Genomic DNA, 14,269 nt, shown 5'->3' with positions numbered 1-14,269 from the left:
CTGTTTCTAGAACATACATGGTAGCGACAGTGAAATTAAAATGTCAATTAAATTTTCTATGTGAATGAAGCTTGATTCTTTGTCATAGTCTTTTTTGTTAACAAATTAAAAATTGTATCTTCAAAGCTTTAAGCAATTTTCAGACAAGAAGAAACCACAGGCTACACTAGCAAATTGAATTAGCAGAGAGAACACTGCAAATCTACTCTAACTGTTGGAAACTATAAAGAAACCCTGAGTTCATTTGTTTATTGATTTAGCCAGTATTTTTTTAATTTTTTTTAAAAAAGAAAACTATCTCATTTTTATTTTATATACCAATATCAGTTCCCACTCCCTCCCCTTCTCTCATTCCCTTCACCTTCCCACCTACCTATGTCATACCCTATCTCCTTCCACTCCTCGGCAAGGGTAAGGCACATTGCCTTTGAGGAAGGTCCAAGGCTCTCCCTACTATATCTAGACTGAGATGGGTATCCATCCAAAGACAAAGAATTCCCAAAGCAACAAGCAGTAATGACAAATTCTGGGGCCACTACCAGTGGCCCCACATTCTGCCTTAGCCATACAACTGTCACCCACTTTCAGAAAGTCTAGTTTGGTCCTATGCTAGTTCCTTACCTGTCTGGCTGGAGTTGGTGAGCTCCCATTAGCTCAAGTAAACTGTTTCAGACGATGTCCCCATCGTGTTCTTGACCTCTTTGCTCATATTGTCACTCCTCCTTCTCTTCAACTGAACTTTGGGAGTTCAATCCAGTCCTCTGCTTCAGGTCTCTGTAAAAAAGAGACTATTAATACAGTTGTTATTTCAGAGTTCATCACAAACATTAAATAAAAAGGTGCAATGTAAGAATCTGGGATTTTTATATCATACTAGCTTATATTCAGATCCCAAATAAGACTTAAGGAATAATAAATATGGAAAAAAGTCCAAAAGAAGAAACATTGCAGGAAAGATTTTTTTAGGTGCCCACATCATAAATTAGCTTTCTTGTGTTCTCTGCAATATAAGTTGAAATACACAGCATTATGATTTACGTTAGCATTATTTCAACAAGTTGAATCTGCTTCTAGTTTTAAAAAACAGCAAAGTTGTGGTCATATACTAATTTCTGACTTACACTCATTTTCATTTAAGTGGAGAAGCTTAGGCATATGACTTTTGATTAAATCTAAAATAAGAGCTGGGTGTTAATAACTTTGACACAAAGATTTCCATCTTTGCACTTCACAAATATTCAAGACAAACACTGTGACTTCTCTCGGTTGCTATCTAAGAAAACAAAGGCCAAGTAAACTGCAGAGGTCACACAACAGGTCAGAGGCTTGGCATCAAGGCTTTATCTGGCACTTCCGCTGCTTTTCTAACACTCAGATGACTTTTTAATGACACCTCTGCAGGTGCCACAAAAAAGAATGCAGAGATAGCATTACCATTTCACATAGCTTCAGCTTCAACTATGCTAATACATTCTATAGGAAAAGTGTCACAAAAGAGAGAGAGCAGTATGTGCTTATACTCTACCTACAAAGCCGAGTTTTGCAGCTAGTATCCTCTGAACCTGTGGGAATGAATATTTTTTGTTTCGCTTTTTTTTTCACTGACTTTCAAGTTCTAATGTATACTGTTATGCGTAATTATTTTATTGTTCAGCCTTCTACAAAATGAATTGATTTTCGCCATCAAAATAGGGAAGATTAGATTTTAAATTCTGGTTTTATGAATAAGGACAAGGAAGAAAGTGTCATATTTACAAAGAGAAATGAGGAAAGATAGTTTGCCTATCACATACTAAAAATAGATGGTGTTCTTTTCTAAAAGAAAAATCAAGTAGAATGTAAGTCCAATGTAAGTACCTACTGTTATCATCTACATTTTGGACAATTAAAAAAAAGAATATTATAAGAATACTTAATTTTGGCTGGAGTGCAAAGAGCACAAATGTAGTTTTTGGGAAAAAACATGTTGGAAAGGTTAATTGAGATCCATCTAAGAAAAGCCTTGACCGCCACGTGCATGATCCTGGGTTCTTCAGACAAACAGCACAAATAAAATTTACAAACATATAGACCAAGGAATTGCTTCACATTAGCAGATGCGGAAGTCACTGTATCAAGTGTTTACAACTGAAAGATCCAAGGCCACAGGTGATGTGGTTCAACAGTTCCAGCGTTCATATGATTATGCCTGCCCTTCAAGGAAATGTGAAACATTGCCCAACAAGAATGGATTTAAAATCCTAATCCCAGATGACATCATATGCTCTCAAAACATATGGGCATCTTAATGACAGAGAGGTTTTTCATTGTAGAAACTTATTTTCTGGTTTCACTTAATGTGCTTATTGTTTTTGGTTGTGAGCCTAGCCTTTAACCACGGAGTGATCTCTCCAGCTTACACTTAATGTGCTTTGAATAAATGCTATTGTAGAAAGCTATTTTTTTTTTTTTATGGTAGCGTTTACTAACATCACTCAGAAATCTGTCATGGAGTTACTAATTATTTAGTCCTGAATCAAATCCTGTGGAAAGGATGGTGATTACTGTTTGTGTTGTTTTGGATTTGGTGTGTGTGTGTGTCTGTGTGTGTGTGTCTGTGTGTGTGTGTCTGTGTGTGTGTGTGTGTGTGTGTGTGGTGTGTGTGTGTGTGGTGTGTGTGTGTCTGTGTGTGTGTGTGTGTGTGTGTGTGTGTGTGTGAGTCTGTGTCCCCTTCTAAGGTCACAAAACCAGCAATTAACAAACAAGAACTGGCTCTCAGCCCTCCAGTGAGGTCCAGAGAACTTTTTTTCCCCTCTGCTTTCACTGTAGTTCTTTTTATTCCCCTCTACTGTCAAGCTCCATTTACTTTTAACCCGTGTGTCCCTTGCTGAAGGAAATTGTGTTGCCACTTCATGCAGCACTTCGGGATTTTGTTCCAATTTTGAGAAGGAATTCTTGATAACCGAATTGCTGTGTTAAGTATTTGTTTAAAACGAAAGCAGAAAACCACTCATGAGTAACACAGGCAGTTAAATGGTACCATCTGGAGCAAGTGGCATCTGTAAGTATTCTTATTTAAGAGCCAGTTTACAAATAATAACAGACCCCTGGAATTAAGCAGTTAGCTTCTTTGTCATGGATAACAGCATTCAGGGGAAATAACTCGCTTCATTGCTTTTGAATCTTCACAAAGAGAACAACCAGGGTACTCTGGCTCTTTCCTTAGACTCACAAACAGGGATCTCTTAAATCAATAATATAGAAAGTAACAGGTAATTCACTTGTATTCCAATTTCACTGCACAAGGGGCAAAAACAAAATTTCATATAGAGAAGAGCAAGCAAATTAAACTGGGTTAAATTACCACTCAACGAAGAAAGGATCATTTTGAGGGGAAATTTTTTTTTCAAAAAAAGCCACATTATAATAAATAGAAATGTAATATAAACTAGACTCCTTTTCTGGCCATTACCTGTAATAAATTATATATTCAGTTTATGTTTTGCTGATATAAATAGCATTCAATGAACACTTTGCAATTATTTTGTGCTGTACATGACATACTTCTGGTGTTCAAGAAGTCCTTCTAGACTAGGTATAGGTAAAATAGACACAAATAGGTGATGACTATAATAATGAGACATCAGTCAAGGAATGTTCCTCACTAAAAGACAAAGCAATTTTAGGCCTCCATCTAGAATGCCAGGGCTGCTCAGTGCACTGCTTTCCTGTCATAAGGTGACATTTGTAGGGCATTACTCTGAGTTAAACACACAGATGTCCATCACAAAGAACACTGTTAGGACCTCTGGCCAGCCAAGGATTGACAAAACTGTATCCAGGCATGTGGGGGTTAAGATCTCTGCAAACTCTGCCCTCAAAGGCTCAAATATTCTTCCCCTTGTCTCGACACTGTCAATTCAGTCCGTCATCCATCATTTGGATTGTCCTCACTAAGAGCAGATGTTTTTTTTCAGGGGGAGGGTGAATTTCTTTTTTACCCTTCCTTTAGTCATCACTGAAGATAAATATTAGTATAACGGATACTGAGGCCACATGTAGAACACTGAATCAGAGCAACTAGCACGTTTCCATTGAAAATGTCTGATTCGTTTCTGTGAGCAGAAATGGCCTTTCTGCCAAATATGTTAAAATACTTTGAATAGACTGTTATGCTCTTCTGAAGTATCTCTCATATACATGTATGTAAACATACACAGAAAGGAAGTAAATTAAAAACTGCAGACACTAATTTTAGCTTCAGTCATCTGATGTGACTTTGTATGTGTGACTGTCTTGTTGTTCTCATGTGTAGCATCATCTCTGTATTCTGGGCTTAAGCATTTTTTTTTGTCTTACAGTGTTCTTAAAAGAGTCCTCAGTAGTGTCCCTCGAGAATCCACAGTGCGGTAATGAATTCTAGCTGCTGTATGACTGAGAGAATTTACAGATGTAATTACCAGAGAGTCAGTAATCAGAGCACTCAGGAAGACCAACTGCATATGCATGTACACATGGACAAGTGAATACCAAACTGCTCAGCAGTCATTTCACCAAATACTTTAACCAAAGAGTATTGGGGTACTATTTGTCTCTATGCATTGTTATAATTTATGTCACTTAGATACATATGTACCAAGATGCAAATTTTAGTTTACTTTTATCTTTTATGCTTTTTGAGAATTTCCACATGAAGATACGGTTTTGTGATTTGCTGGCATCTTTTGTCCATCTCAGATGACCTCTGGGAAAATGAAATTCATCTAGTGCATTTGAAGCATGAAAAGGAAAGGTGTGGCTGGGAAAATTCCCCAAATCTTTGCTTCATCAGACAATACATTCTGTCCAACATTTCTGTTTCAGTGATTAGTGGTCCTGGGTAATTTTCTCATGATGTTCACACAGATCCCTGATCGCTTCTTCAGAGTAACTATCCGTTGGCTTTTTTTCATTTCCATATATCTTTGGGCAGCCGAAGTAACTGTATCATCTATTGTGCTTCTCATTGCTGACACAAATACTTCTATTTTGGTAACATTTCAAATGTTCTTTGTCTGTTGTGACACATTTTGGCAATTTTGCCAAAGAAAATGAAAGCATTCACTAATTTATTATCTTTGCAAATAGGTACAATATGCTAGTTTTGCATAATGCTACTGGAAATCAAAAGGCTTAATTTACAGAATGAATGACTACATAATGCACTCTTTAAATATACAAGGAAAAAAGCCTTCTAAAACTGCAACCTAGGAATCTTTTTTTTCTTTTTTTGCATAAATTTCTTAGAAGCTTTCTTAAACTCATCTTTCTTCTTCAGTGTAATTGTTTCTATAGACCGCTGCATGCACATCTTGCAGCCCGAGCACCAGCCTTCTCTGACCATAGGAGAGAGTGGTTGTGGGTAGAGGCTGGAACGCTAGTCGGAGTGCATGGCAGTCTGTCCTCAGGGTAAGAGAAAGTGTGACAAGACTCCCTCCCCCCGATGGTCTTGGGCAGGTAGCTGGCAGCTGGTTGCTCACCCTGTGGGTTGATACCAGGATACAGATATGATGTTATAGCCCTTGTGGCTGCTGCTGCTGTTGAGAAGTTTCTGTGCTTCTGTGTGAAGAACACAAATATCTTTTTGTCTTTAGTCAGCCCCCCTCTACTCTCCACTTTTGGTCAGAACTCATACCTGATCATGGAGGTGTGTGTGTGTGGGGGGAATCATAAATGCTTTAGTAAAAGTAAAAGGATGTTGGTTTTTTTGTCTTGTTTTTTTTTGTTTTGTTTTCATCCTAACCAGTTTCCCCTCCCCTCTTCCAAATTTGTCCTCCCCACCCCCACACTCCACCCACTCCTCCTCAACTGTTTCTCTTCAGCTATGGGTGTACAGGCATCCCATGGATATCAGCCAGCCATGGTACATCAGACTGCAGTGAGACAAGGCACCTCCTCTTCTATGAAGGCTGATGAGGCAATCCGGTATGAGGAATGGGTCCCAAAAGCAGGCAACAGAGTCAGAGACATCCCTTGTTCCCACGGTTAGGAGTCCCATAAGAAGACCAAGCTACATAACTGTCACATATATGTAGAGTGCCTAGGCCAGTCCCATGCATTCCTCCTGATTATCAGTTCAGTCTCTCTGAGCCCCTATTAGCCCAGGTTAGTTGTTTCTGCGGGTTTTCCTTGACACCACTGGGTATTACAATCCTTCCTGCCCCTCTTCCATAGAATTTCTGGAGCTCAGCCTAATGTTTGGCTGTGAGTCTCTGCATTATTTCCATTAGTTGCTGAATGAAGCTTTTCTGATGACAATTGAGCAATTGGGCTAGGCACCAATTGCACCATGAGCATAACAGAATATCATTAGAAATAATAATAATAATTTTTTTTTTGCCAGTTGTGTTTGGTTCTATCCTAGGTCTCTGGGTACTGGCCCTAGTGGGGGAGCTCTCTCTTAGGGTATGGGCCTCCAGCTGTGCCAGCCATTAGTTGATCACTTCCACACAATTGCTCTTCCACTTTTACCCCAGCATATATTGTAGGCTGGGTAAACTGTATGCCTGTGGGTCTGTGACTGGCTTAGTGTCCCAATTCCTCTAATGGAAGTCTGGCCTGGTTACAGGAGATGGCCAGTTTAAGGCTCTGTATTCCCGGTTGTTAGAAGTCTTAGCTAGGGTTACCCACCTAGATTCCTGGGAGTTTCCATTGCTCTAGGTTTCTAGCTCATCCCAGAGATGCCCTCAGATTCTACTTGTCTCTCCCAATACTCCCTTCCTCCATCCTCCCCAAACCTGATCCCTCTGGTTCCCATCCTTATTCCTCTTCCAATTCTTTTCCCCTACCCACAGACACATCCATTCTGTTTCCCTTTTTCAGTGAAATTCATACAACCTTGTAGAGAGCCCTCCTGGAACTAGCTTCCTGGGTCTGTGAGCTGTAGCATTGTTCTGCTTTACTTTACAGCTAACGTCCACTACATGAAAGTACATGCCACGTTGTCTTTCTGGGTCTTGGTTACCGCCCTCAGTATGATCTTTTCTTGTCCCAACCATTTGCCAGGGAATTTCCTGATGTCATTGGTTTTAACAACTGAATAATACACCATTGTGTAAATGTACCGTATTTTCTTTATCCGTTCCTTGGTTGAGGGTCACCTTGGTTGTTTCGAGTTCCTGGCTATTATGAATAAAGCTTCTACAAACATAGCTGTGCAAGTGTTCTTGTGGGATGGTGCAGTGTTCTTTAGGTATATGCCGAGGAGTGGTATAGCTAGGTCTTGAGGTAGATTGATTCCCAATTTTCTGAGAAACCACCATATTGATTTCCAAAGGATCTGTACAAATTTTCACTCCCACCAGCAGTGGAGGAGTGTTCTCCTTGCTCCAAGTTCTCTCAAGCTTGAGATGTCTCTTGTGTATTTTGTCTTTGTCATAGAAGGATGTTGTTAGTGGGGAAACATCCTGATGGTCATTAAATTTCATTTGTGAAGCAATAGGAATGAAAGTATTCAATATTTGATTGTTAAGGATCATTTTGATTTGACATTTTTAATTCTACTGACTCAAAGTTTCGTATTAAAGTGCAAAGTGGAACCCTAAAGTTGTAATTTATTAATTTTGCTAGAATGAAAGTAGTGTCACTGGTTGCTGTCCCTGGGAGGCTTGCTTTTTTCTGAAGGGAAACAGAGGAGGAATGGATCTAGTGGAGAGGGCCAGTGTGTGGAGGTGGAGGACTGAGAAGAGAGGACGAAGGGAAAACTGGTTTGAATGTAATATATGAGAGAAGAATAAACAAAAAAGAAAATAGTGTGACAACCAGTGTCAGATTTACCAACAGCCCCTGCCATTTCCACAATAATTGTGCACCCCCACAAACACACAGGCACACATACACTCACACTTGTTTTAGAAATCTTTATACATTATGTTAAAAGGGGGTATGTCAGAATATTTATGTTCTGAATTATGTTTGAGCTGAAAAGTAGGTATGGTTGAAACTAAAATCAAAGTTTTTTTTAGAAGTCTTTTTAATGTATGCGAAGAAGAACCCTTCTTCACTTCATTAAAAGGATATATTCATATGGACTGACTGTGATTATTTTATAACATTTTTATGTGTCAGATTGTATGCTAAGAATTTAAATGTAAAGAGTCAGTTATTTCAAGAATGAAGTGTGTTCTGTAATTATCCACCATTGTATAGGTGAAGAAACCAATGAGTAAACACTTTAAATAATTCAAACTTTGTTGGGCTTAAGAACGTACTGTGAGCATCACACTGTACCCCCCCCCAGTAATGGAGAGCTATATATGATAGAAGAAATATTTTATGTAACTGAACTTTAGAAAGCATGCCTGTCAGGTTATCTATATAATAAAGAGAGTATGGAGTGGGCAGAAGTGCTGAAATCCTGTCTACTTTATTCACTCACATTTCTTTCTATTACCAACCAATATCTTGGAGAGTACATTAAACAATGGAGATACCTAGGCAAATGAGGTGTTCCGTGGGTAAAGGTGCTTGCCACCAAGCCTCATGACCAGAATTTGATGCCCAAGGTGCATATGGTTGAAGTTTAAAACTGATTCTCACTACTTGTCCTCTGGTCTTCACAGACTAACTCACTTCACCACCCTCATATCCCAACCTACACAGTAGAAATAAATTTAATAAAAAAGCCCTCAAGTTACTGTAACCTGTTCGTCAATTATGGAGAACATCAGTCTCATCAGTGGCTCCTAATGGAGTGATAGTCTTCCACATTTAGCTCTGACTCTTGGTTCCACTGCTAATTAAAAAGAGAAAGCATAAATTCATTCTTTAATGTGAATCCCAAAAAACACCACCAACAACAACAATAAAAGGACACGAAGGACAGAGAAAAGCAGCAGGAGTTTGCTTTTGTCTAAATATACTGATCCCTCTAAGTCTAAAATACTAGAACTCGGGGGGATAAAATAAGGCCAGTCTTTTGGCTCACTCTCTTCACCCTTTGATCCTCCCTTGCTGCCAGCAAGGCTTTCTTTTTCTTTTTTTCTTTGCACTAAATACTTCATATCCACTTGTTTTTCTCTTTGTGCTGGTATTTGTTTTCCCTAGAGTGGAAAACAATAGAAATTCCAACTGAGCATTCAATTTTTTTCAGCCATGCAACAAATAGCTATTTCATTTTTTTTCTTTAAACCCCCTACATCTCCACCTTAGTTCATAATCAAACCAAGCATTTTATTGAGAAAATAGAGGCAACTAGACAAAGATGCCTTGTTTGTGCAGATGGGACAGTCTCCAGGTCAGTGTCCATATGTGCTTGATCTGCTGTAGGAATTCCTACCACCAGTAGCCTTTAAGTTGCCCACTTGGGTGTGACCTATTAATCTATATATATGCCAATTGTAAAGCACACATCTGGCCTTTTTTCCAGCTGCAGGATTTAGTTGCTGTTCACCATTCCAGCAGAGAATTGTGATCTGTCAGTCTACCCTAACTAAATAGCCCTCTACTATACTCAATTCTAAGCTTGTGTGGGATTTCCTTTAAGTGTCCTTCTTCACTTGGTCCTCTCTGTCTTTGTCACTACTATAAAACAGACTTGATTGAGATAAAAATTTACCCTCTGTTATAGGAGGCTGTCACACAGAAACTGTATTAACTAAATAACTGCTTGGCCCACTAGCTCTAGCTCCTTATCAGCTAACTTTTACATATTAATTTAAGCCATCTCCATTAATCAGTGCATCACCACAAGGTTGTGGCCTACCAGCAAGGTTTCAGCACATCTGTCTCTGAATGTGGCTCCATGGCTTCTCTCTCTGACTTCACCCTTCTTTCTCCCAGCATTCAGGTTAGTTTTTCCCACCTAGCTCTGTTCCCCTATAGCACTGCTATAGGCCCAAAGCAGTTCCTTTACTAACTAATGATATTCACAGCATATAGAGGGAAATCCCACATTACTTCCCCTTTTCTGTTTAAAGAAAAAAGAAGGTTTTAACTTTAGCATAATAAAATTACATACACAAAACAGGTTATCAAGTAAGAATTATAGTTATGATATTTATATCTACTTTATCTTTTATCATATCTAAGAAAAACTATAACTATAAATTCTTCAACTCCATCAAAGATCCCAGAAGGATATAATATTACCTAAGTAAACAGGAAGTGCATTGTAAGCAACTTCCAAAACCCTGGAATTGACAATGACACCTCACTGCCTGGACAGCCACCCAAAGTTCTTTAGTACCATTGGGGCATTCATTCTCAGCCTACTGGCTCATAATATCCAGGAGACATTTCCATGAAGCAGGATATTTCAAAGACAGTTCTACCTATATTGGCAGTTTGTCAGTCATTTTCTTCAGTATCCTACAGAATGTCTCTAAGATACCTTCATGTAGCAGGAATTCCAAAGGATCATCTCACGTTTAGGCAAGTTAAGCAGTCATTTCTCTGTGGGTCCTTCATGTCCAGTTCACCAAGCAGTCGAGGCAAGAGCAGTTTCTTGCCCAAACGGCTAAGCAGCTTCATAAAGAACCTCTTCGATGCCCATCTTCCTCTTGAAGAGGACTGTTGCAGTCAGGAGCAGATGTGTCTCATTGTCATGAAAAGTCCTAAATTCTCAAAAAAATTTAAATGCCATATTCTGAAGGTCTCTGAAAGATTTGAAGAATACCTATCTAACTGAAATATATCTCCATATATCTAGAAAACCTAACTAACGTGACTAAACTTGACTATTATAGATGATTATTTATTAACCTATATTTTTAATTATACATTACATTTTTTAATGAGCTGCATGAACACAATACTTTAATCAAGAGCAGAAACATACATATAACAAAATTGACCTTAAATTTGCATCAATAAACCAAGATCCATACCAATGTAAATCTCTATAGCATATCCCCCTTTAAATGTAAAGAAATATTTATAAACAATATTTGGGAATATGAGTGTAGTTCTCCAAACTGCCTCCTGCTTTTTGTTGGACAAAGGAATTTTTGGGGGGTGTTCATGGTGACCTCTCGGGGGATCATGGTTTATCAAATCATATTAGTCTGGAAAAATTCCACAGTTTCTCATCCTCTGAGGAAACAAAAGAAGAACTTATTTTCCAAAGCATCATATTCTTAGTTCCATATTTTGAAATCAAGAAGATTCCTTTAAAGTATATATGTTGGTTTAGCTTAGCAATCCTCAAAATCAAATGTATCTCTGCAGTCAAAAAATCCAAAGAAAACACAATAATATACATTATCCAAATTCTCTGTGTACATTTCATCTTTTCATGGCTTATTTTACTTTTAGTACAAGTTTAATATTTATTTTATTATCTTTACTCCTCTAATCCATGACTGTCTGTACTCTGTCTCTTTAAAGAATTTGTTTTTTTCTAAACCATTTATTTCCTTTTATAACTCTCTATATTTTTTCTTCTCTCTCCCAAGCCTATGTACCTTTTTAAAATATACTGTGTCTCGTTTAGAGGCCTTTAATGTCTGAATCTGTCCTATTATGTATCTGAAATTCATTTGTGACCTGAAGTGCTTCTTAAAATGCTAAGCTCTCCTTATGAAATTAAGAGGCGCCATAGATAGGGGAAATACAGTACTGTCTGCTTGCCCTGCCCAGTCCATCATGGCAGAGCTCTTTGCCACCTCCAAGAGCCATGCACAGGGCCCCATCTCTAGGCACACAGCTGGTCCATGTTGACACCAAGAAAGCCTTAACATGTTGTTCACAAAACTCATTCAAATGAAAGAGTCAGAGGTTGTGTTGGGAGCATGGCCCAGAAAGTCACTGATTCAAAGCAGTGTGGCTTTTTTTTCTACTACTGCCAAATCAGGAAAACCTCTTATAAAGGAGTTCTGGCATGCTGTCAGCAAACAATAAGAAGCTGTGTTGAACTCTGTATATTTATGTCTAGAATTCCTTTTCACGCTCTCTCAGGATTTTAAGTGGATTTAGTTGGCCATGTTTGTGCACCAATTTGTTGTGGGAGACTACTGGTTCATCCCTGCTACCCAGAACTGAAATAATCACAGAGAAACTATATTAATTAAATTATTGCTTGGCCCATTCGCTCTACTTTCTTATTGGCTAACTCTTAAATATTAATTTAACCCATCTCCATTAATTGGTGTATCACCACAAGGTCATGACTTACCAGCTAATGTTCAGGTATCTGTCTCTAGTGGGGCTACATTGCTTCTCTCGCTCTGTCTTCACTCTTCTTTCTCCCAGCATTCAGTTTAGTTTTCCCCACCTAGCTCTGTTCCCCTAAAGCTCTGATATAGGCCCAAACCAGTTCCTTTATTAACTGATGATATTCACAGCATACAGAGGGGAATCCCACACAAACCCTCTATTAAAGACATTTTTCATTATTGCTTTCACTTCTGCAGCTATTTCTTTCTCCAACATTCAGATGTGCCCTTTTAGTCCATCTTCCTATAAAGAAGCATTAGATGTATCACTTTAAAAGAAAGGAACAAACAGGGTGGTGGTGGAATACCCCTTTAATCCTAGCACTTGGGAGGCAGGGGCAGGCAGATCTCTAAGTTTGAGAGTAGCCTGGCCTACAGGTGAGTTCCAGGATGTCCAGGGCTACACAGAGAAAGGTTGTCATAAAAAAAAAAGCAAAACAAAAAAAAGAACAAAAAAAAAAAAAACCAAACAGAAAAAGGAGGGAGGGAGGGGAGAGAAAGAAAGAAAAGGATGGCAAGCCACATGACTCTGTTCTCTTAGCAGAAAAAAATTAAAGGAACTTGTCCCCTAGTTTCCCCTCCCCTGCTTCACATGCTTACTGCTCCTCTCTCCCTTAGTATGACAAACATTCCACTACCACAGGGCCATCAATTGTTACCTCTGTTGAACATTTGACTTCTGAAATGTCAACAGCTGATGTCTCCTCATTCTGTTCACATTAGCTGTTACCTGCTTGAAGAAGCTTTCAAGACCTCTCTAGATGAGACCTTGTAGTATTTATTTTATAATGTATGCTATCACTGAATATAGTGGATCAAAATATCAGCCTTCATGCATATTCTTTGAGTGATTCAGAAAAGGTTTGGTTGTGTTTTGTAGATCAGAATTTCCATGATATTTCAGTCAGGTGTCTCTTGTCACTGTGGTCATAAGAGTCCCGACTGCAGCTAATAACCACTTCCAAGATGGATAACCCACAAGGCCACATAACCACATAATAACCACTTCCAAGATGGATAACCCACATCTCCTGATGGATGTGTGCAGTGAACATTGTATCTTCACTAAATAGACAGCAGTCTCTCACATAACAAACAATATAAAAGACCAAGGCAGAGACATAGTTTCAGATGGCACCTAAAATTCACCATATTTCATCAACTAGTCATGATGAATGTGAGACAAGTATACAAAAGGGAGAACAATTGACCTTGGGGCTTGGCCATCACCAGCTCCAACACCAGCCCTAACTTCTCACTATCTCGTTTGTTTTTATTTATATTTAAAGTATTTTGTAATACTCATTCTTCAAGTATTATTTATATACTTCTTTCTTATTTCATTGTTTGTCATCTCACATAAATTGTAATCCAAATTCATGAAGTGAATCTACTTCATACTCTACCAACTACTGAGACAGCATGTGTAATAAAACAGATCTATCTTCAAAGAGGACGTAGTATATTTAAGGAAAATGATGAATAAGAAAAGAAATAAAAATCACAATAAAATAAAAGTCATGTTAAAGACATTCACTAAGAATAGGAAAAAATAGGGTGTTATTGAACAGGATATTAAGATATGGAAGACGTCCGAGAAGAAGGTATGCATTTTATACAGTTCAGAAGTAAACCTGTTAAGAACAGCTAATAAGCTAATAATTGTATCCTTTCAAGCATAGAACACATGTGAAGGAATTGTTGAGAAATCAGACTGGGGATAAACTGGCAAAAGATTCCGAATGAGTTTGTGTACCACGCCAGCAACATGATTGCTTTACTTAGATTACAGGGTACAGAATAATAACTAGCAGGTCTGGCACAAGGAATACTAGTAAAAAAAACATTTGTCTTAGGGAGATGCTAGGTGTTCTAACAGGTAATTTTACAATTCATTCGTCCACCAAAATAGGAATTGCTTTTTCCTTATATAAATCAAGCACGCTTATATCTTTTTGGTGAATTAGTTGTTGTAATGACTCAACAATTCAAGATGAGGCAACATTAATTAGTGTTTCTCTCTTTCATTCCTTTTCCCTCCACCTACCTACACACACAAAATGTATGGGTGTGTGTATGAATTTGTGGTGTATGCATAA

At 38.3% G+C, this 14,269-nt stretch overlaps 1 long non-coding RNA gene across 1 annotated transcript in view; it reads right to left on the bottom strand.

The window, feature by feature from the left end:
- Positions 1-626: 626 nt before the first annotated feature.
- LOC146895686 (uncharacterized) overlaps positions 627-14,269 on the bottom strand; it is a 30,840-nt gene continuing 17,197 nt past the window's right edge. Inside the window, exon 3 of the long non-coding RNA XR_015000618.2 lies at positions 627-774. This is a non-coding gene — a long non-coding RNA (uncharacterized LOC146895686). The remainder of the gene's footprint in view (positions 775-14,269) is intronic.

The sequence above is a fragment of the Myodes glareolus genome, chromosome 2 (assembly GCF_982192425.1).
Source record: "Myodes glareolus chromosome 2, mMyoGla1.1, whole genome shotgun sequence".
Lineage (NCBI taxonomy): Eukaryota > Metazoa > Chordata > Mammalia > Rodentia > Cricetidae > Myodes > Myodes glareolus.
The sequence above is the reverse complement of the archived record's forward strand: the minus strand, read 5'-3'. Positions and strand labels throughout refer to the sequence as shown.